The sequence below is a fragment of the Elaeis guineensis genome, chromosome 9 (genome assembly GCF_000442705.2).
Source record: "Elaeis guineensis isolate ETL-2024a chromosome 9, EG11, whole genome shotgun sequence".
Lineage (NCBI taxonomy): Eukaryota > Viridiplantae > Streptophyta > Magnoliopsida > Arecales > Arecaceae > Elaeis > Elaeis guineensis.
Window position 1 is genome coordinate 68,148,299 of NC_026001.2, and position 22,587 is coordinate 68,170,885.

The following is a 22,587-nucleotide window of genomic DNA, read 5'->3' on the forward strand; positions in this document are numbered from 1 at the left end:
GAACCCTTAGGACTTGGCCACTTTTTTTAGGTTCAAAACCCTAGGATGGCACCCAAGCATTCATAGAAAATAATCTCCTTGAAAGAATCCTGAGGCTAGGATTCTTAAAAAGAGAATCTCAGTGTAGCCACCCCATATAATTAAGCCAAAAATTTCTTCCTTAGCTTGGGCGGCTAGGGTTCCAAAAACCCTAATGGTGCTGCCCCATACTTTCTCCATTTGCCCTATTGTTGGCACCTAGGATTTTATGCAAGAAACTCTAGGGTGTGGATCTAGTTGACTGGTCAAAGACCAAGCCAAAATAGGTTATTTTGACTAGCCACCGATGTCATATACTTGATGCATCTAAACTCATTTGGATGCACGTGTCCTAAGCCCAAATTAATCCAAGCCTTTGACCTAAATTCAATTGAATCAAATTCCTATTTGATTCAACTTGAATTCAGTCATAATTAATTTGATCAATAAAATTAAGACATACAATATTTGCACATTACTCCTCGAACTTGCTAATCTTTAGCACTTAAGTTCTTGCTACTTGTAACAATTATAAGCTAGTCCAATTATCAATCACATTGATAATTTGAATTCCAACCATCTGATTAGTCTTAAACTCCTTATGAGTGTGATCCTATAGGTTCTATTCTGTCTGGTAGTGAGTTATGTTGTGATTTCCATCATAACATCATTGAAACTTGTTTCAATAGATTGAAACATTTCAATTCTCTCTTAATCAAGAATCATTTGATCATCTATCTGATTCTTTATTGCCTCATAATCCATCAGTAATATCTAGCAGCATATAGTGGTAGGCTTGCAGAATGGAATGAAATGAACTGCTAGGTACGTTATCGTGTGATACAGTCCTTCTATTTGGATTTCATAAGATGGAGTTATGAATTACTTGTCAAACCATAATATTTGTCATATATAAAATTTACTTGACTTGAGTTTCTGATGTGAAATAGGTGAAAACTCTTTTTCACTATTCATACTGCTCTGGTCAAGATCTTTTGAACTTAGTCTCATAAATTATATATGATCATCTTTCTTATCTACCAAAAATGATAGTTCCATCTTGGTTCGTATTCTATTCTTACAATGAATCTATTACAGTCAACATGCACCGTAAGGATCTATATGACTAGAGACTAAGTATATGTACAGTCAAACTATAGCGGTCTCATTATGAATAACCGAAGCACCTCAGGTCAAGGGCTAGTCATACTATTGTAGCATCGAGTAAGTCACTGATAAGTGGATAGCCATCTAAGTGACTTCTCATAATAGTTATGCTCGGTATCTTTGTCCTCTAATAAATACCTGTACTCTTACTCTAGTATCCCCACACTATAGACTTGAAACTCGTCTATCCTAAAAGAAAATGATTTGTACACCGATCGGATCAATCACCATCTCCATAATTATCCATTGATTGGGAGCATTCAAAAATTAATTATTAATGAACATGCCTCAAATTCTCAATATTTGAGAAATATGCCACCATCTTATTAATTTCTTGAAGATTCATGGATACATAACATAATATGAATAGAAAAATAACTTAATTTTATTGATTTTAAAAATTTAATTATAAAATTATGCTCCTAGAAAGTTTACATGTGTTAGTCTAATTGGCCTCTATGGCATACATCTAATAATTATGATATCCTATTAATTTTTATGACATCCCAATAATTATCTACAGGATGCAATAGAATGTTATAGGATTGCAATAGGATGTCAAAATATGATTATAACGTTATGTTAGTTTTTATGATATCCCGATAATTGTATATAGAATGCAACAGAATATTATAGGATGCTATAGGATGTTATACTATTATTATAATGGCCTATTATTATCTATGACATCTTGGCTGAGCAAAATAGAATAAAAGAAGGGCAAGAGCATTTTGGTTAGAAAAAAATTGAGAAAAAAAGTCGAGATACATTAAGTGCCTGCCTCTTATTAATTGCGCTACACGGTCCAATCCGATGAATCGACGTATTTTTCTCCACGGGAGTGATGTACAAAGAATTTCTATGGATTCAAATAGGAACCAATAATATTGGTGTCCACGTGGTGCACCTCACCTAAGTTAAAACTCCAGATAGTTCAGCCATCTCATAGCCCCTACTTAGGTTACAAGCTCGGCAACTAAGCTCGATAGCACAATTTGATAAATCTTAGGGATTAAAAGGAGAGGTAGTTGGACTACATTTCATAATGAATTCAAGTTTCAGCCCTTTTTCATAGCTGACATGGCAGGATGCAAGATAGATTCAAAATAGGAACCAGTGCTAATGTGCATGTGGGATGCACTACACCTAACTTAGAAAATCCCATAGTTCTAGCACCTCATAGATCCCACTAAAGTCAGAAACTCATGTTACCATGCTCGGTAGAGGGATTTGAGAAATTTTCTAATGTTTATATTAATTTCACAACCATTGTTGTCCAAAATTTGATTTTGCGGAGTTAGAGCTGGTGACGGTGATTAGTTGGCTCTGCTGAGCTTGTCCTATGCAGCATGGGATCTGACCTATAATCAAAGAAAATGTTTAGGAGGTTGCTGGAATTTGTCCAATAATATACTCTCTGATGCTTAAGTCAGATAGAGCTTTAGTGGAGCAGCATAAGAAGAAAGAAGAGCTGAAGATGAGCTTCTAGCTATGAGCAAGCCAGAGCTAGTTATGGGACAGGCCTCGAGCCTAAACTCTATTCATTTTTAATCGGGCTTCAAGTCGAGCCTATGTAAAATTTGACATTTTCTAGGCCCAGGCTCAGCCCATCATCAGGTCTAGAGCAAAGTAAAAGTCTCTTATTGGGAAGTTTCTCTATACAAATCACCTAGCCTAATTTATATAGTGAGGAGAGTAAAAGTCCATCATGATTTGATTGCAAGATCCTTAGACAAATGGTAACACCCTTTCTTATTTGCTGCTTGGAGATCACGCTTAGCTATAACCATCAATGCTATTTGCTCGGAGATTCAGTTGGGTGTTGATTGCATACACCACATGTCACTCGGCCATTGATTGGTCGAGATAGTAGTAATGATTCTATTAGACATCAAATCTGGGCCATATCACTTGCCTTCTATTTTTGAGTTTAAACTATTCTCCTTAGCTCAGGTGAACCAAGTAGCCAAATTTGCTTAGTTGGTGAGCTGGTTCAACTTGGATCAGGCTATCTGGTTCAATCAAGAAGGTTCTAGAAGTAGTATTAAATACTTGACAAGTTTTCAAGATATTGATTAGACTTCTCAAGGCAATGCTAGCTCTAACAGGAAGTCAACAGCATCGTATTGCCTTCCTGATGAGATGTTAAGAATCAATCCATGTAATCGGTTAGGGCCAAATGCCAGGGTGAGGCCTGATAGCTCGTTAGGCCAAGTAATTGATTAGATGCCTAGATTAGGGCTCTACATAAGGTGGGACACTCTTAGTATTTTCACCTCACTTAAAGAGATCCAGACTCTCGTTCAGGTCGCTCTCAGCTCGATCAAGGCTTCTCCAATCTCTAGTCTTCCCCAGCCTGAAGTTCTCTACATCCGTTAGGTGGTTGGTGTTTCTCTTATTTTTTTGACCAAAAATAAGGACACAAAGTAGATGGTGGCAAGAGAAAGATTTGCACGGCGTACCATTAGCCCATGGTCAGAATTTGAGAAGAATAAGATTGGGTTTGACTATATTGAATCTTTAAGAACTTTTAGGATCACAGAATGCTATCTACTCTTATAAATTTATGGTAAAAGAGACTAATACAAGATAAAATAAAAAAGAACATAAAGAAAAGATATTTTTACTATTCTCAGAGATGTCCTTCACTTTTATAACCTGATATTCATAAGTGCTCTTAACTAGTGGGATGGGTGCTAATGCTTCACTTTGGATATTTGTCCTTGTTGTCTACCACATGGGTCACTATTGCCAAAATAGGTAGTGCCTTTTTTCTTCTTACGTTATGGCAATGGATAGATGGGAATCATTACTCATTTTGGACACTTATCTTTGTTTTGGTGTGCCACATGGTCTATTGTTGCTACACTTTATGGATATGATTAAGTTCCTCTTACGTTAGAAGTAATTCATTTTGAAACACTTATTTTTTCTATTGTGTGCCACATATACTACTATTCTCATCCATGGTAGGTAGTATAACTACTCCCACATCATGGGTAGTGATAATAGTTGGATAACCATCATCCTAAAATTTTGCTCCATTAATATCTCATCTACAATAATTCTCTCTTTTTGGATATGCGTCCCAATTACTTAGCCTACACTCTTGCCTTATCTACCTGCACTTTTAGCATATTTGCTTGCACCTAGGTCGATAGGCATATCAATCTACACCCTTGGTGTATCAATGTACATCTTTGATATATCGGTTTGCACTCGTAGTGTATCAGCCTACACCTAAGTGGATAGGTATCTCAACCTATACACTTGGTGTATCGATCTGTACTCTTGGTGTATCAACCTCCACTTTTAATGAAATCATCAAGATCGATAGGCTTATTAGCCAACACCGTTAGCAAACCGACCTATACCCTTTGTGTATTGACTCTTCATTTTTGGTATTTCAGCCTGATACTTGGTCTAACATTGACATCTTTCTAGTAGTAATCAGCCTAGTAACTATATATTTCATCCTGTTGTCCAAGTACTTTGACCTACTAATCAAGCATAACTTAGCCTACTAGCCATATATTCGACCCACTGATCGAGTAATTTCACCTACTGATTATGTTCTCAATCTATTTCTTGGTATTTGATTGAAGATTGAAATCCTTCCAAAACTTCTAATTGGGCCTCCAAAAGATATCCCTTTTGAAGATCTACTTTCACCTAGTTCATGCTAGATGGCCTTTTGAGGCTTGTTATTAATCAGTCTTTGTATCATAATCATTGGTATGAATGTGTTGTAAACAATGTCCCATATCCCATTAGCCAATGATTAGGAAGGTGATCGGATGTACCTAGCACCACATCCATCGACTTATTACTTGGTAGTCAACCATCTTAACCAATTTGAGGGAAAAAGCTAATCGGGATCATCAATCACTTGCTTCACTTACTAGGAGATTGATAGAGACACCTCATTGAAAAGGTAAACTTGAGTGGCACACATAGACCATGGACTATCTAGTGGAGGAAAGATCCATGGTGGTGCTTGCCATCCAGGGAGAGAATTGAATAAAAATTTCTCAATGGTGTATACACAAACTATCGATATTCCATCATCACCTAAAAATCTGGAGAATTCAGATACCTTGTATCCTCTAAAAAATTTATAGGCTTCGTCAAACCATTTTGCTTATGGTTTCCTATAAATTAGCCTATTGACTAACCAAAATAGAAAATCAAGCTGTTCTCTGACCAAGTTTGCTAAATGGGCCAGATTTGGTGGTGGCCACCTTCATTCATCCTAGTTTTGTTCCATCACACCTTGTTGCAAAGGTACTCACGGTTGCAACTGACACAAAGGATTCCAATGCACCATGTAGGGACGAGCATCACATAGATTAGCCCATTCTCGTATCATTGGAACTACTATGGGATGAGAAAATTGAATCTCTTGAGAAGGTGAACTTCTTACAGGCAAATGTCTAACCTTGCCTCTAGCATTGTTAGTTGAATTTGCCAAAGATGTCGGACCTATCATTAGAGCTACTGGTTGCATGACATTGCTGAATCCACCTAAGCCCCCCCCCAGCATTCATAAATGTGTCTATTCCAGATGTCAAGTTTGGTTGCCCCCAGCATGAACCTGTACTTCAATCATAGGTCAACCTCCAATCCCACATTGGTCCATGAACTCTCCATCGATAGTTACATTTGGTCTTTAATTGGCTGAAGCAGCTATTTGAAATGGGCACAGATACTCTAGTATTCTATACATAGGATATCATCCCTGATGATTCTCCTACATAATACTCTGTCTTTTCCTTATCGTATGACATATTACCTTTTGTAGATTAGACCGTTCCAAAATTTTTATATTTTCATATTTCAAATCTTGAGCTGGTGATCAACATGTAACTTATTGACTGCTTACCAAGATTTTCAAATTCAAAGATGTCTTACAAGATACCTATGAAGATCGATTTTGATCAGTCATCTAGTAATTTGCTTAAACATACCATAAAAGAATTCTCTTGTTGACTTATTAATGATCTCAAGACTAAAGCAAATTGGCCATTAGTGCTTCCAAAAGATCCTTCGACTTTTTTCAGTATTTTACATGAACTATAAAACAGTGTCACATATCTAGCCCACAACCCATTGGAATGATCCTATAATCGGAAGCTGACCATCATATTGGCGTAACATTCTTTTGGAGAGATAGTCCATGTTGGGTTTTAGTGGTAGCAGCACCATGTTGCCGCAACGATGAAAAGATTTCCACCCATTCGGCCTGAGAAGCTCATTGGTCCTCTATAATAGAGGCATCAGCAATGAGATTCTCAAGTAGTCCCATAGTGGAGAATTGAATTTTAGCCTTTTTCTTGGGTGGCATTCTATGAATGGTCCCATCAAGCATGCCAAAAGTTTGTTTCCCTTATTTTTTAAAAGAATAAGTTTGGGTTTGGCTATCTTGAAACTTCAAAAATTTTTAGGATCACAAAATGCTACCTACTCTTATAAATCTACTGTAAAGCAGATTAATGCAAGAAAAGTAAAGAAGAAGATAAATAAAAGAAGTTTTCATTATTCTTAGAGATATTCTTCTTCTCAATTATAACATGATATTTATAAGTGCTTTTAACTAATAGGATGGGTATTAATGCTTAGCTTTGGCACTTATCCTTGTTGTTGTCTACCATATGGGCTACTATTGCCAAGGTAGGAAGTTCTTTCTTTCTTCTCATATCATGGTGGTGAAAAAATGGGAACCATGACTTATTTTGGATACTTATTTTTCTTTTGGTGTGCCACATTAGCCACTATTGGCACACTTGATGGGTAGTGTTAACTTCCTCTCATATCATGAGTAGTAGAAAGATGGGTACCACTATTCATTTTGAATACTTATTCTTTCTATTGTGTGCCACATGGACTAATATTCCCATCTATGGTAGGTAGTGCAACCACTCCTACATTATGGATAGCGGTAACAATTGATTAGCCACTATCTTAAGACTTTGCTCCATTAAGATCTCATCATAGGTCGATAACTCTCACCCTCTGGATGTACATCCCAACTTCTTGGCCATCACTCTTGGCATATTGGCACGCAGTCTTGGTACAGTGGCCTATACCTAGGTTGATAGGCAATCAGCCAACACCCTTGCTATATCAGCCTGCATATTTGATATATCACCCTGCATTACTAGCATATGGGACTGCACCTAGATCGATAAGTGTATCAGCCTATACCCTTAGTGTATCAAGCTGCATTCTTGGTATATCTATTGCCCAATGAGACAACTCAAGGAGGGGTGAATTAGATTTTTTAAATTTTTTATAACTTAAAACAGATATATGCACAATTTAAGTGAGCTATGTAAAGGTATAGTGGAAGCAATGAATGAATATGTAAAGTTATGAAGTAATAAATAAAGTAAAGCAAAAGAAATCAAAGCCACACACAAATATCAGAATTTATAGTAGTTTCATGTCAAGCACAATACCTACATCCACTCTCCAAATAACCTCTCAGAAATTTCAACTATTATCACCAAGATTATAGTCCGATTATTTTATCAGGATCACAATTAAACTCAATTAGTTTTTCTTAGGCACACCAACCAAAATCTTTCCCTAAGCCACTCCAAGAATTATACGCCATCCAATTTAAGGCTTGATGAGTCTATCCTCAAGTTTCAATCTCAATTGAAACTTTTAAGTAGCAAAAAATAGAATACAATTTAAAGCACAAACAAGAAGCTCCTTAGGGAGCAAATAAAAATATTAATGAAGTCCAAGCTGAAGAGATGAGAAGCCTTTGCAATCAATGTGCCCTTCTTCCTCTTGAAAAACACTTGAATGCTCAAGAAGCTAGTAGTTGGAATTGAATTTTCCTTCTTAAATGCTCACTTACTGCTCAAACTAAAATTTGGGTTCTCTTTTTCTTTCTTTTAGAGTTCAATGTACTTCTTTATTATTCTCCCTCGTTCTCTTGCTTCATTAAAGCCTTTGGCACTCATACATCCTTGTTAGAATATCCAAAAATTAGTTTCTAGCCATTAAAAGTTGAGAACTAACCATTGGAGGTATTTTATATAAATCTGTAGCTTCTAAAAAATTAGTCATTGGAGTTGTCATCCATAGTGGAGTCGACTCATGTAGATCTAGACTTGACTCGAGCTATCTTCGAGTCAACTCAAAGTTTTCAAGGCTCGACTCGAGATTATATCTAGAAAATCTACTCTTTATCTTTCCTAAGAGAGTCGACTCGAGCTTTTCAGGAGTCGACTCGAGCTCTATGCCACTTGATACTAGCATGCAGGAATCGACTTGAAATCTTTAAGAGTCGACTCTGGATTTTTTTCTCTTGAATTTTTATGGTGTGGCCTTCTTGAACCTTATTTCTTTAACTTTTTAAGATAGATAGAATAACATTCTTTGAAATATGACTCTAGCTTTCTGAAAACTCTTTTCAAATATTTAAGCAACTCATTGGTATCAATTATATACTCAAATATTTTGCTCTCATCAAAATCAATTCTAGGGTCAATAATCTCTCGCTTTTTAATGATATCAGCATAGGCAAATAATTTGATGAAAATGATAAGCCAAAAGTAATTAAGAGTATTATCAATCAATGCCTATCACATAACTTAACATAGAGATCAATTTTTCTTATCAATTGAAGATTTAAAATTTTGAAAAATTTATTAGGGGCTACGGTCCTGCAAATGATATCAAGCATTGAATTCATTTGATCATTTCTTTTAAGAGCTTTAATTTAGAGCAAGTAAATCCAAATTTATTGTATTGTTTACTTTCAAGATAAATATCATTGAATTAAGCCAAATTACTTGATTTCAAAATAAAGATTTTGATTGCTTGAATTTTCACTTGATTCAACTACTAATGCGATTGCTCATCAGTTAGTTCAGTTATTATTTACTTAATCTTTTCATTATATGCTTAATATTTCGTTAGTTATTTCATATTTTACCATCTTTCTCTTCCTTTTTGTCATCATCAATAAATAAATCAATCACAAGCACGAGATAATAATTGACAATGAGAAGCAATTCATTTCATATATCAAATAAGATGTTATACTAGATTGTACTGTATATAAAATTGTAGCCTACAACATTACATCAAAATGTCAATATAATATAGAGTGAACAAAGTAAATAGTGAATAAGAGTAAACAAAAGAAACTAAATCATAATCTAGACCTAGTCCTCATTAGAGGATACTTCTAGGGTAAGGACAAACTAGTCCTAAAGGAGGGGAATCCAGCTCTCTTGCTTTGGGTTGTACTAAAAGGACTAATTATGAAGGATAGAAATCATATATCAAATCTAGTAAAGGTCCTAAAGGGTGATCTAGAAGTGGGCTGAGATGAGGTGGATGGTTGGGTAGGTGGCTAAGTACGAGGTGTTGCTCCTTAGATTGATTTTGATGATTACAAAGCAGTTGAAGGGTACTAATGTTTCTCACTTGAAAAAGACTTATTGCTCTTCAGGGACAAAATTATAATTTTACCAAAATCCTGATTTGAAAGTATCAAATGATAGAACAAAAGATTTGTGATCCACTGGTGAAAATTTTATTGATTTTGGACTTGTATTTTGAAAGATATACATGTTTAAAAATCATGAGTCGACCCATGAGTCGACCTCTGCGGGTTTTAAGCCAGTTTTACAGAACCTTGCATCCCGTTCGATTCTCTGATGTTTTTCCACAAAGGTCGACCCATGAGTCGACCCTCAGGCATGAGTCGACCCATGAGTCAACCCCTGTGATGGAATTTTTCCGCAACGGTTAGTTTTTAATCTATTTTAAGTGCTTTTAATGTTCATTTATTGTGGTCTAACGGCTCTATTTCAGCCTAGAATATTTTTCACTATTTTTAAAGCTATAAAAGGGACAAAAAGATGGGAATCAAGATGAGTGAAAAAGAAGAGAAATTTTAAAAAGAGGATTTCATGCTAACTTTTCAGCCCTAAGCAAAAGCTCACTCAAAGCATTCAAGAAGCTTTGATCCAAGCTCACCAACTCCTCAAGTGCACATTCTAGTCTCCAACCATCTTGAGGAAATCAAAAAGGGTCTTCTTCTCTTTGAGTAAAGTTATTTAAAGTCATATTCGCTCATTAAAGGAGCTTTCTTTGTACTTATTTGTGCTATTGATTGTTATACTCGGTTTGAGTGATTGTTTTTTTTTGGAAGGGTTCCAAAAAAGGAAGGTTGATCCGAACCTAGAATCGGAGTGTATTGGATTGGCTTGTACCCGAAAAATAAGTGGTCTAGCTTGGGATAGCTAGAGTCAGAGTTTTGACATTTGTATTCGGGTTGAATACAAGATTAGTGGATTGAAATTCCCAAGTAGGAGCTTGGGGAGTGGATGTAGGTGCAAGGTTGGCACCGAACCACTATAAATCTTTTTGTTTGTGGTGTGTCTAATTGCTCTTCTTTAACTCTTCATTATTCTCTTCATTCTTGCTCTTAGCCATTAGTCTTGATTAATTTTACTCTCCATATTTATTTAGCTTTGTCAAATATTTCTCATAAGTCATAAGTTAAGCTTAAAATTTTTAGAAATCCAATTCACCCCCCTTCTTGGGTTGCATAGCGGGCAACAAGTGGTATCAGAGCCCGGTGCTCTAGCCCTACTTTGATCTAAACAATCAAAGAGCCAAAGATCTATGACAACTCAAGTCGGCACTTCTCTAGCCGAGGGGCAATCCACCAACCGACCTCCACTTTTAATGGGTCTAATTACACCTATTGGAAAGCTCGGATGAAAATATTCATTCAAGCACTCGACTATGATATGTGGAGTATCATAGTGAACGGTCCTCACACACCCACTAAAAGTATAGATGGTGTGGAATCAGCCAAACCGAGAAAGAATGGGATGAGGTTGATAAGAAAATGGCCCAATTAAATGCTAAAGCAATGAATGTTCTTTATTGTGCTCTTGATGCTAACGAATTTAATCACATTTCTACTTGCTCATCTGCTAAAGAAATATGGATATGTTAGAGTAACCCATGAAGGAACCAATCAAGTAAAGGAGTCTAAAATCAACATGCTTGTGCATAAATATGAATTGTTTAAAATGGAGCATGTTGAGTCCATAACTGAAATGTTTACTCGCTTTACTGATATTATAAATGGTTTAAAGAGTCTTGGTAAGTCCTATAATAACAGTGAGCTTGTAAGAAAGATTCTCAGGTCCTTACCAAGAACTTGGAAGCCAAAGTGACCGCCATCCAAGAAGCCAAGACTTGAACATTCTACCTTGGAAGAGCTTCTTGGATCATTGATGACTATGAGCTAAGCATGAAGCAACATCAAAGGAAGAAGTCAAAAAGAAAAGAATAATTGCCCTCAAATCCACAGCTCCACCAGATGAAGAAACTGATGACACTGAAGATGAAGAACAGAATGAAGAAATGGCACTCATTACCCGAAGATTCAAAAAATTTTTGAGAAAAAGGAAACAAGAGATGAGGAAGAGGCCATTCACAAAAGGAGAACAGAGCAAAGAAAAAGAGAAAGACCAACCCCTTATCTGCTACGAATGCAAGAAGCCGGGACACTTCAAGTCCGAATGCCCACAACTGAAGAAGGGTCCCAAGAAGTACAAGAAGAAGGCCATGATGGCCACTTGGAGTGCGAGTGATGACTCAAGCTCCGAAGAGGAAAACTCAACCGAACAAGCCAACCTGTGCCTTATGGCACACGAAAATGAGGTAACTTCCGAAACTCCTAGTGACTTTACATTTGAAGAATTACATGAAGCCTTTTATGATTTAGTTGATGAATTAAAGAATCTAGGGATGAAGAATAAAGATCTAAAATTGAAAAATAATCTTTATTAAAAAAAATGAAAATATTTCAATTAAAAATCACCCTGCTTCAAGAAAATCAAAGTTTAAAGAATGAAATTGCCAAGTTAAAACATTAGTTGAAAAATTCACCTTGAGTTCAAATAAACTTAATATATTCTTGAAAATCAAAAGGCCGTGTATGATAAGGCTGGACTTGGCTATAACCCCTTGAAGAAAAAAAATATCTGAAAAATATTTATGTAAACTCTTTAAGTAACAAATCTTCTAATATTACTTGCTTCAAATATGGTAGAGTAGGACATAAGTCATACACTTGCTTCTCTAACAAGTCTGCAAATTCAAATATAAAGAAAATATAGGTTCCAAAAGGAACCATTATAACTAACCAAAAAGGACCCAAGAAAGCTTGGGTACCTAAAAAAAAACTTGACTTTTGCTTGCAGGTGTGTCTAGCATCCCAAGGAGGAAACAGAAATGGTATCTTGACAGTGGATGCTCGAGACACATGACTGGTGATGAATCCCAATTCATCACTCTTGATGCTAAGAATGGAGGGATGGTCACCTTTGGAGACAATGGCAAAGGAAAGATCATCGGTATAGGTAACATTGGTATCACTCCCTCCAAATACATTGAAAATATTTTGTTGTAGATGGTTTAAAGCATAATTTACTAAGCATTAGTCAATTTTGTGATAAAGGATATAAAATTATTTTTGAATCGTCTGTTTGCATTGTAACTAGTCTATTAATGATGGTATTAAATTTATTGGACTAGACATGGTAATGTTTATATGATAGATTTAAATGATTTAGCCAAAATAAACATGCAATGCCTAGTATCCTTGAATGCTAAAATTAATGAGACTAGTTGGCTTTGGCATCGCAGACTTGCACACATTAGCATGCATTCTCTTTCAAAATTAATTAAGAAAGAATTAGTTCTTGGTTTGCCAAAATTGAATTTTGAAAAGGATAGAATTTGTGATGCATGCCAACTAGGTAAACAAACAAGAGTTTCATTTAAATCCAAAAATATTGTTTCAACCTCTAGACCCTTAGAGCTTTTGCATACGGACTTATTTGGACCTACTAGAACCACTAGTCTAGGAGGAAAATGATATGATTTTGTAATTATAGATGATTACTCTCATTTTACTTAGATTTTCTTTTTGGCACACAAAGATGAAACTTTTCATGTTTTCACTAAATTTTACCGAAAAGTCACTAATGAGAAAGGATTTTCAATTCAAAATATTCGAAGTGATCATGAAACTGAATTTGAAAATCAAGACTTTGAAAATTTTTGTGATGAAAAAGAATAGGCCATAACTTCTCTGCTCTTAGGACACCCCAACAAAATGGGGTAATAGAAAGAAAAACAGAACCTTAGAAGAAATGGCCCGTACCATGCTATGTGAAAGCAACCTTCCAAGATATTTTTGGGTGGAAGCAATTAACACAGCATGTTACATTTTAATCGTGTTTTGATTAGACAAATTTTAAAGAAAACTCCTTATGAGCTTTGGAAAGAAAGAAAACCTAATATTGCTTATTTTCATATTTTTGGTTGCCGATGTTTTGTGTTAAATAATGGTAAAGAAAGACTTGGAAAATTTGATGCAAAATCTGATGAAGCAATCTTTCTTGGTTACTCCTCTACTAGTAAAGCTTTTAGAGTTTTTAATAAAAGAACTTTAGTAGTAGAGGAGTCCATACATGTTGTCTTTGATGAATCTAACGATCTTCCTTCAAGGAAGAATGAAGGTGTTGATGATGCAGATCCTCTTATAGATGGAATGAAGGAGATCACTCTGAAAGATCCAACAATTCAAGATGACGAGGAACATGAAGACAAACAGGATGAGGGAGGTGAAGAACATCAAGAACAACCTCAAGGTACAAGTGACCTACCCAAAGAATGGAGGTATGTTCACAATCACCCTAAGGAGTTAATTATTGGTGATCCTATGCATGGGGTAAAAACTCATTCTTCACTTAAAGATGTATTTAATCATTGTGCTTTTGTCTCTCATCTTGAACCTAAAACTATTGAAGAAGCTGAAAATGATTATAATTGGATTAATGCAATGCAAGAAACTTAATCAATTTGAAAGAAATAATGTATGGACTTTAGTATCAAGACCTAAAAATTATTCAATAATTGGCACAAAATGGGTCTTTAGGAACAAATTAGATGAACATGAAAATGTAATAAAAATAAAGCAAGATTGGTTGCTAAAGGTTATAATCAAGAAGAAGGAATTGATTTTGATGAGACCTTTGCACCTGTTGCTAGATTAAAGGCCATTAGACTTCTACTTGCATATGCTTGCTTTATGAAATTTAAATTATTTCAAATGGATGTCAAAAGTGCATTTTTGAATGGATATATTGCTGAAGAAGTCTATGTAGAACAACCCTCAGGTTTTGAAAATCATGCTTTTCCTAATCATGTTTTTAAATTAAATAAAGCTCTATATAGTTTGAAACAAGCACCTAGGGCTTGGTATGATAGGCTAAGCAAATTTTTACTAAATAATAGTTTTTCAAGAGGTAATGTAGACACAACCCTCTTCATTAAAAGAAATCAAAATGATATGTTAATTATACAAATATATGTTGATGACATTATTTTTGGGTCTACTAATGAATCTCTTTGTCAAGACTTTACTAAGCTCATGCAGGGGGAGTTCGAGATGAGCATGATGGGAGAACTGACATTCTTCCTTGACTCCAAATCAAACAAACAAAGAAGGAATCTCCATCACCCAAAGCAAGTACACCAAGGAATTACTCAAAAGATTTGGAATGGAGAACTCCAAAGCAATTGGCACACCCATGAGCCCCTCATGTAAGCTTGACAAGGATGAAGAAGGTAAATGTATAGACTTAAAATATTATAGAGGTATGATTGGCTCTCTATTATATTTAACTGCAAGTAGGCCTGATATCATGTTTAGTGTTTGTCTGTGTGCTAGATTTCAATCTAATCCTAAAGAGTCTCACTTGAATGCTGTTAAAAGAATCCTTAGATATTTAAATGGTACTCAAACTCTAGATTATGGTACTCTAAGGACTCACTAATTGATTTATTAGGATATTCAGATGTTGATTTTGCTGGATGTAGATTAGACAGAAAAAGCACTAGTGGAACTTGCCAATTTCTTGGAGTTAACCTAATCTCCTGGTTTAGCAAGAAACAAAATTCGGTAGCACTGTCTACGGCTGAGGCCGAATACATTGCAGCCGGAAGTTGTTGTGCTCAAATCTTGTGGATTAAGCAATAACTCGAAGACTTTGGTATCAAACTTAATGAAACACCCATAAAATGTGATAACACTAGTGCCATAAATCTTACTAAAAATCCAATTCAACATTCAAGGTCTAAACATATTGAAATAAGACATCATTTTATAAGAGAACATATTCAAAACAAAGATATAATTCTTGACTATGTTTGCACTGAAAATCAATTAGCCGATATCTTTACAAAGGCCCTAAGTGAGGATAGATTCTGTGAAATTAGGAGAAATCTCGGAATTCTTGATCCATTTGCTTAAATATCTCTCTAATTCTAAGGAATCAATGTCAAAATTTTCTTGAGCTCAATTTCCATCATCTCTCTTGGACCTAAAAGCTTAAGATTATCATTCTCACAACTTGTCATTGAGCAAAAATTCTTCTCCCAAAATTCTGAATTTTTTCAAAATTTATTCATATTTTTTCTAAAATTTTATGAATCATGAGTCGACCCCCTAGGATCGACCCAATGGCATACTTGAAATTTTTGGCCAACATCCCACGAGTTCATTTCTTTTTAACTTAAAGCCCATTCATGAGCCGACCCCTCCTTCTTCATCTTCCTCCCTCCAAAACTCATCGTCCTTATCTTCGTTCTCTCCAAATCCAAAGTTTTAGCCCAAGATCCTTCTCCCATCACCTCTCCACCTCAAATCGCCCCTTGGGAAAGGAGCTTTTCGCATTTTTCTCCCTTGATTGAAGTGGTTGGAGCGTGCCCTAGCTTCCACCATTCTTCTCCAAATCGGGATTTCTCTCCACCAAAAATCCCTTTCCATCCTCTAATAACCCTCCTTCTCCTCACCCATTTGATCTTCCGAGTCTCCTTGCTTGCTCTTGTGGTAAGAATGGCCCCAAAAATGAAACTCCCTCAAAGAAGGAAATCAGTCCGTGAGCTGGAAGAAGACGTGCGCAGAAAAAGGCAAGCTTCTCAGACCTCCTCTACTCCCATTCCTGCTTCAGCATCTGCACCAGGTTCCTCTCAGTCTCCTCTTAGCCCTAGCAAAATTCCACTCTTTGACAGAAAGGTAGAAACCGGCAAAAATGTGGACTTCAGATTCTTTGAAAAAGAAGGTTTCTCCTTTGGTTCAAAGATCAAAAACCAAGGTTGGGAATTTTACTGTTCTCTCAAAGAAGTTACATATGTAGATTTGGTTAGAGAGTTTTATCTGAATCTGTGCTATGGCAATGGAACAGTAACTTCTACTGTTAAGGGAATTGATATCTGCTTAGATCCTATTATTTTGTGAGAGATTCTACATTTGCCCTGTGAGGGATATTCAAACATGGAACTCCCAGTGAAGGAAGAAGGGATCAATGTGATTTTAGGAGGAACCTACTCGGAAAGTCTAAATAAATTAGGAGCCAAGATCTTGTCAATTGAAATGAAAATTCTACATCAATTAGTAACAAAGCTTTTCTTCCCAGAAGTGGCAGACATGACCTCCTTTCTAGCCGAGACATATGTATAATGTTTCATGTGATCACCCAAACCCTCTTAAACCTCCTTGCTTTAATGATTGAGGCCATGAGAGAAACACTGAATAGATCCAAGGCACATCTGCCTTTTGGTATGGCCCTCACTCTGGTATTCAGGAGGTTTGGAGTTAGTTTTGAGGGGGAGGCATCTGCTAGGCTTTCTCACTCTGACACCATCAACCAACACACTCTGCACCGCATAGGATTCACTAAGATTGATGGTGGTTGGATCAAGGGTACAGAAGAGAGAGCTGAGGAGAGAGCTGAGGACAGAGTTGAGGACAGAGCTGAGGAAGAAGGTCCCTCATCACTCTCCATGACTTCAGGGCAGCATCTCCAGACATCCAGTTTGTTTCAGATCCAGAGGCTGGCCCTTCAGAGTCCACCAGGAGGCACACACCAGTTCAGCAGCTAGACAGCAGAGCATCTCCCTCAGAGTTCAGATTGGTTGATGATCAGATTGAGCTGATTTCTCAGCGTGTGGCTTTCTTTCTTTCTCATCAGTGGAGCACTTCAGCTTTTGCACCAGGATCCACATCATTAGATGCATCTGATCAGACCTTGATCCCCCATATCTCCACTATATTTCAGATGATCTCAGATCAGTCTGTTCGAATTTAGCAGCTCGAGGATTATATTTTGAGACTGACTGGGAGAGTACTTGACTTGCAGGGGCAAGTGTTAGCTCTGGCCCATCCACAGCCACAGGAGTGCACTATTGAGGTCACAGACCTAACTGCAGAGGCTGGCAGACTTAGAGGTGTATTGGAGGGTGGATTTGATTTCTTGAGGAGAGAGATCAGAGGCTCTAGTGAGCATGCTTCTACACAGTTTACTGCACTGCTTCAGTCTGTTTCGAGAGCTCTGAACCTTCTTGACACCATCAGGCTCTCTCTTGCAGTCCAGTCTATGGCTTCTCAGCCTTCAGGATCATCTCGCCCACCTACTCGTGCCAGCACCTCCACTCGTGGCAGAGGCAGATGGGGTAGAGGATGAGTCCTTGGTCGTGATCCATCATCTCCCCACCCCATCTCTGATACATCTGATTCTGATCCATCTAGTCATGAGCTCTACTAGATCCTTGTAGCTAGCCTTGCCTGTTGTTCTTTCTAGGATCTATCTTTTGGGCCATGTAATGATATTAACTGGTTGACTTTTATATTATGAATATGTATTGGAACAGCTATGGTACCGATCACTTTTGATTATATATCTACTCTTTGACTTTTAATGTATGTTGCTATTTCATATCTATGGTACTCAATGGCATATTTTGTTTTATGATTGCTGTATTCAGGGGGAGTAAACATTAATGTCAGTAAAATTAATGATTAGCATAAGAAGTTTGAAGAAATAAAAAGAGAGAGAGAAAATATATTCAAAAAAAAGAGGGGGAGTTAACAATGTTTGATGATGTCAAAAAGGAGGAGAAATTAAAGAAAAATATCAAAAGCAAGATTGATAAAAGACTTAAAAATAAAATGAGTGGATTGAGAGAAATTAAAGAAAAGTATCAAACTTTAAAATTACTTCTTAGACATGCTCTGATACACTTAAAATTTGACATGCTTGATATACTTTAAAATTAATTCTTAGACATGCTCTGATACACCTTAAAATTTGACATGCTCTGATACACTTTAAAATTAATTCTTAGACATGCATTGATACACTTAATTTCTAAACATGCTCTGATACCAAAATTAAATAATCAAATGAGAATGAGCAATTTTCAAGATGCTAAGAAATTTGAAAAACAAGCAAATGAGCAAATGAGATATTTTCAAACATGCAATTTTCAAATCCTAAGGTAAATTCTGCTTTGCTCTGATAACAAAAATAAATTTTTGCTCTGATACCAAAATCACATAATCAAATGAGCAAATTTTAAATCATTAAGCAATAGGCAAATTATTTATGCAAATGGGCACATGTATCACATGCCAAAAGAATCAATCTTCTTTTCAAGCAAATGCACTTATAAGTTGGTAGTAAATTTCTTATTTATCTTCAAACTACCTATAATGCATTTCATTCCTTTGAAATTCATGATCATTGATTCATATAAATGCTTTTGTTCAAGTGTTTTGTCATCATCAAAAAGGGAGAGATTGTTGCTCTTTAGATTGATTTTGATGATTACAAAGTAGTTGAAGGGGTACTAATATTTCTCACTTGAAAAAGACTTATTGCTCTTCAGGAGCAAAATTATAATTTTACTAAAACCCTGATTTGAAAGTATCAAATGATAGAACAAAAGATTTGTGATCCACTGATGAAAATTTTATTGATTTTGGACTTGTATTTTGAAAGATATGTATGTTTGAAAATCATGAGTCGACCCATGAGTCGACTCATGGCACATGAGATGACTGGCACGCTGAAATTCCTGACCGGCACAGACTTGGCACATCCTGTGAGTCGACCCATGAGTCGACCCCCAAGGCATGAGTCGACCCATGAGTCGACCTCTGTGGGTTTTAAGCCAATTTTACAGAACCTTGCATCCCGTTCGATTCTCTGATGTTTTTCCACAGAGGTCGACCCATGAGTCGACCCCTATGACGGGATTTTTCTGCAATGGCTAGTTTTTAACCCATTTTAAGTGCTTTTAATGTTCATTTATTATGGTCTAACGGCTCTATTTCAGCCTAGAATATTTTTCACTATTTCTTAAAGCTATAAAAGGGACAAAAAGGTGGGAATCAAGATGAGTGAAAAAGAAGAGAAATTTTGAAAAAAGATTTCATACTAACTTTTCAGCCCTAAGCAAAAGCTCACTCAAAGCATTCAAGAAGCTTTGATCCAAGCTCACTAACTCCTCAAGTGCACATTCTAGTCTCCAACCACCTTGAGGAAATCAAAAAGGGTCTTCTTCTCTTTGAGTAAAGTGTATTTAAAGTCATATTCGCTCATTAAAGGAGCTTTCTTTGTACTTATTTGTGCTATTGATTGTTATACTCGGTTTGAGTGATTGTTTTTATTTTGGAAGGGTTTCAAAACAAGAGAAGGTTGATCCGAACCTAGAATCGGAGTGTATTGGGTTGGCTTGTACCCAAGAAACAAGTGGTCTAGCTTGGGATAGCTAGAGTCAGAGTTTTCGATGTTTGTATTCGGGTTGATTACAAGATTAGTGGATTGAAATTTCCAAGTAGGAGCTTGGAGAGTGGATGTAGGTGCAAGATTGGCACCGAACCACTATAAATCTTTTTGTTTGTGGTGTGTCTAATTGCTCTTCTTTAACTCTTTATTATTCTCTTGCATTTTTGCTCTTAGCCATTAGTCTTGAATTAATTTTACTCTCCATATTTATTTAGCTTTGTCAAACATTTCTCATAAGTCATAAGTTAAGCTTAAAATTTTTAGAAACTCAATTCACCCCCCCTCTTGGGTTGCATAGCTGGGTAACACGAGGTGTGTGTTGGATCGATGATTGCGAAGAAGATCGACCTCAAGCACTAGAAGGAACTGCTACCATTGCTGATGCCGCTACTGCTGTCACACCCAAAGGGGTATATCTTTGTAGCTGCTCAATCAACTGCCCCATAGAAATAAGGAGTGACATAATGTCAAATTTTTAGGTAGTCCCCAATCCTTTGAACTCTTCCTGAATCTACAATACTCTAGAGTCTATCCTTCCATTGAGTTGAGCTGCCTTCCGAGCTAAATCAGAGTAATCGGATGGCTCAATAGGTCTATCTCTATTCTCCAAGCTACCATCCTCTCTGGCAGTCTATCAACCATAGTGCTAAGTCTGTTGAGCTCTATCTGTAGCTGCTCTATCTTAGGTCTCAGTCCATCAACGACAATCTCAACCAATCTCCTCATGTAGTCATCATCCAACCTAATATAAGAGGCTAAGTGGGCTGAACTGTTATTGGTGCTAATGGTGGAGTCACTGGAGGAGAGGATGCCTGCGGTGTTACAGTGGATGTCTGAGGCTCTACTATCTGAGGTAGAGGAGACTCAGGCTCTAAATCAGGCTGAGGGCAACTCTATCCTCCCTCATCCGTCTATCTCTACTATTGCTCCTATTCAGACATCCTGCATATCCATGACCATCCAACTTACAGTATCCTATATGATGCAAGGATCACTCGTATGTATCAAAGTCCATCATTGCATGGATGGTCTCTCCCTCAAGAGACACTTTAACCTCTTTGAAAACTAGAGTTAAAGCTATGGTAGAGGGAAGGCATGCCTTTGCCCTACCAACTCCCTCTCTGATTTGATGCATCATCAGAGCCAAGAGATTCAGAGCCTCTCCCTAAATCATATAATATATAACTACGATATCCTGCTCGGATACAAAGTTGAATCTATTAGTCTTTAGAAAAAATATCCATCCCAAGTTATGATGAAGTAGTCGCATCTCAACTGATACTGGTTGGCATAGAGTTCAGTAATTTCCTCCACATCTGAACGCTTCAGAATGACCTTCAAAGCTTTCTTACAATCAAACAGATCTGTGGGTGCTATGCCCTATCTAGGGAGTTGCCAAATTTTTCCTAATCTTTGTTCAATCAAAATAAATTGAACTCCTTTGATAGTGCATTCAATTCCATCTAATCCTTTGGTCATGGAGCTGTAGAATTCCCTTACTAGGTTAGGATAAGTTGGAAGGTCTAAACTATAGAAAAATTCCTAACCTTGCTGCCAAATCCATTGTCCTATTTTGAATCCTTCATGGTCTAAGAATCGAAAATCTAGCTTACGGCCAATGGTTAGTACCATGTCACTAAGGAGATCTATAGGAGATGGAGAAGGGGTTAAGATGGTGGGGTAGAGGCTTCTTCTCGATGGGAAGGATCACTTTGGGCTTTAGTGGGCAATTTGGCTTCAATTTCAACCCAAGGATGCTTGAGGTTGTACACGAGCTGCTTCTATGGTTCCATTATGCACGAAATCAGATTTGAATCGATGGAAGGAGATAGGTGGAGGGCTCCATAAGAGTCAAAAGAGATCTAGGGCACTATTCTAAGGTAAATGGGAAAGAAGGAAAAGTAAAAAGATATCAGGCTCCATGGTTAAAAAGATATGGTCCTGACTTGGAGTCGACTCTTGATTTTTATTCGAGTCGACTCGAGCAGAAACTGACTTGAACTTCATCTCAAGTCGATTCGAACTTCATCTCGAGTCGACTCGAGCAAAATATAAGATAAAATTTACTGATTTTTTATTTTAAAAAATTAACTAGATAAGCATGAGCCAGCTTAAAGAATATCAATTAAAGTGAATTTGAATAGAAATCAATCAAGTGAGGCTCAAATATTCAAAGGATAGGAATGCTTCAAGGAAAGGATAAGAAAGAGGAATTTTGAGATTGATTTAGACAAATGGATCATACACTCCTAATTCTCTCCTAATCATGCAAAATCTATTCTTGCTTGGGGGTTTGGTGAATATATCTACTAATTACCTATTAGTACTAACCAAATCAAGTAATACATCACCATTTTGAATATGATATCTTATAAAGTGATGTCTTATTTCAATGTATTTTGATCTTGAATGTTGAATAGGATTTTTAGTTAGATTTGTTGTATTTATATTATCACATCTTATGTATATTTTATTCAATTTGATACTATAATCCTCTAGTTATTACTTAATCTATAAGATTTAAGCACAATAACTTTTAGCTGCAGTTTACTCAACTTCTACTATGGATAGTGGAATCAAATTTTATTTCTTGCTAAACCATAAAATTAACTTTACCTTAAAAATTAGCAAGTTTTACTTATACTTTTTCAATCTAATTTACAACCAGTAAAATTAGCATCAGAATATGTAATCAAATCAATAGAAGAAGCTTTAG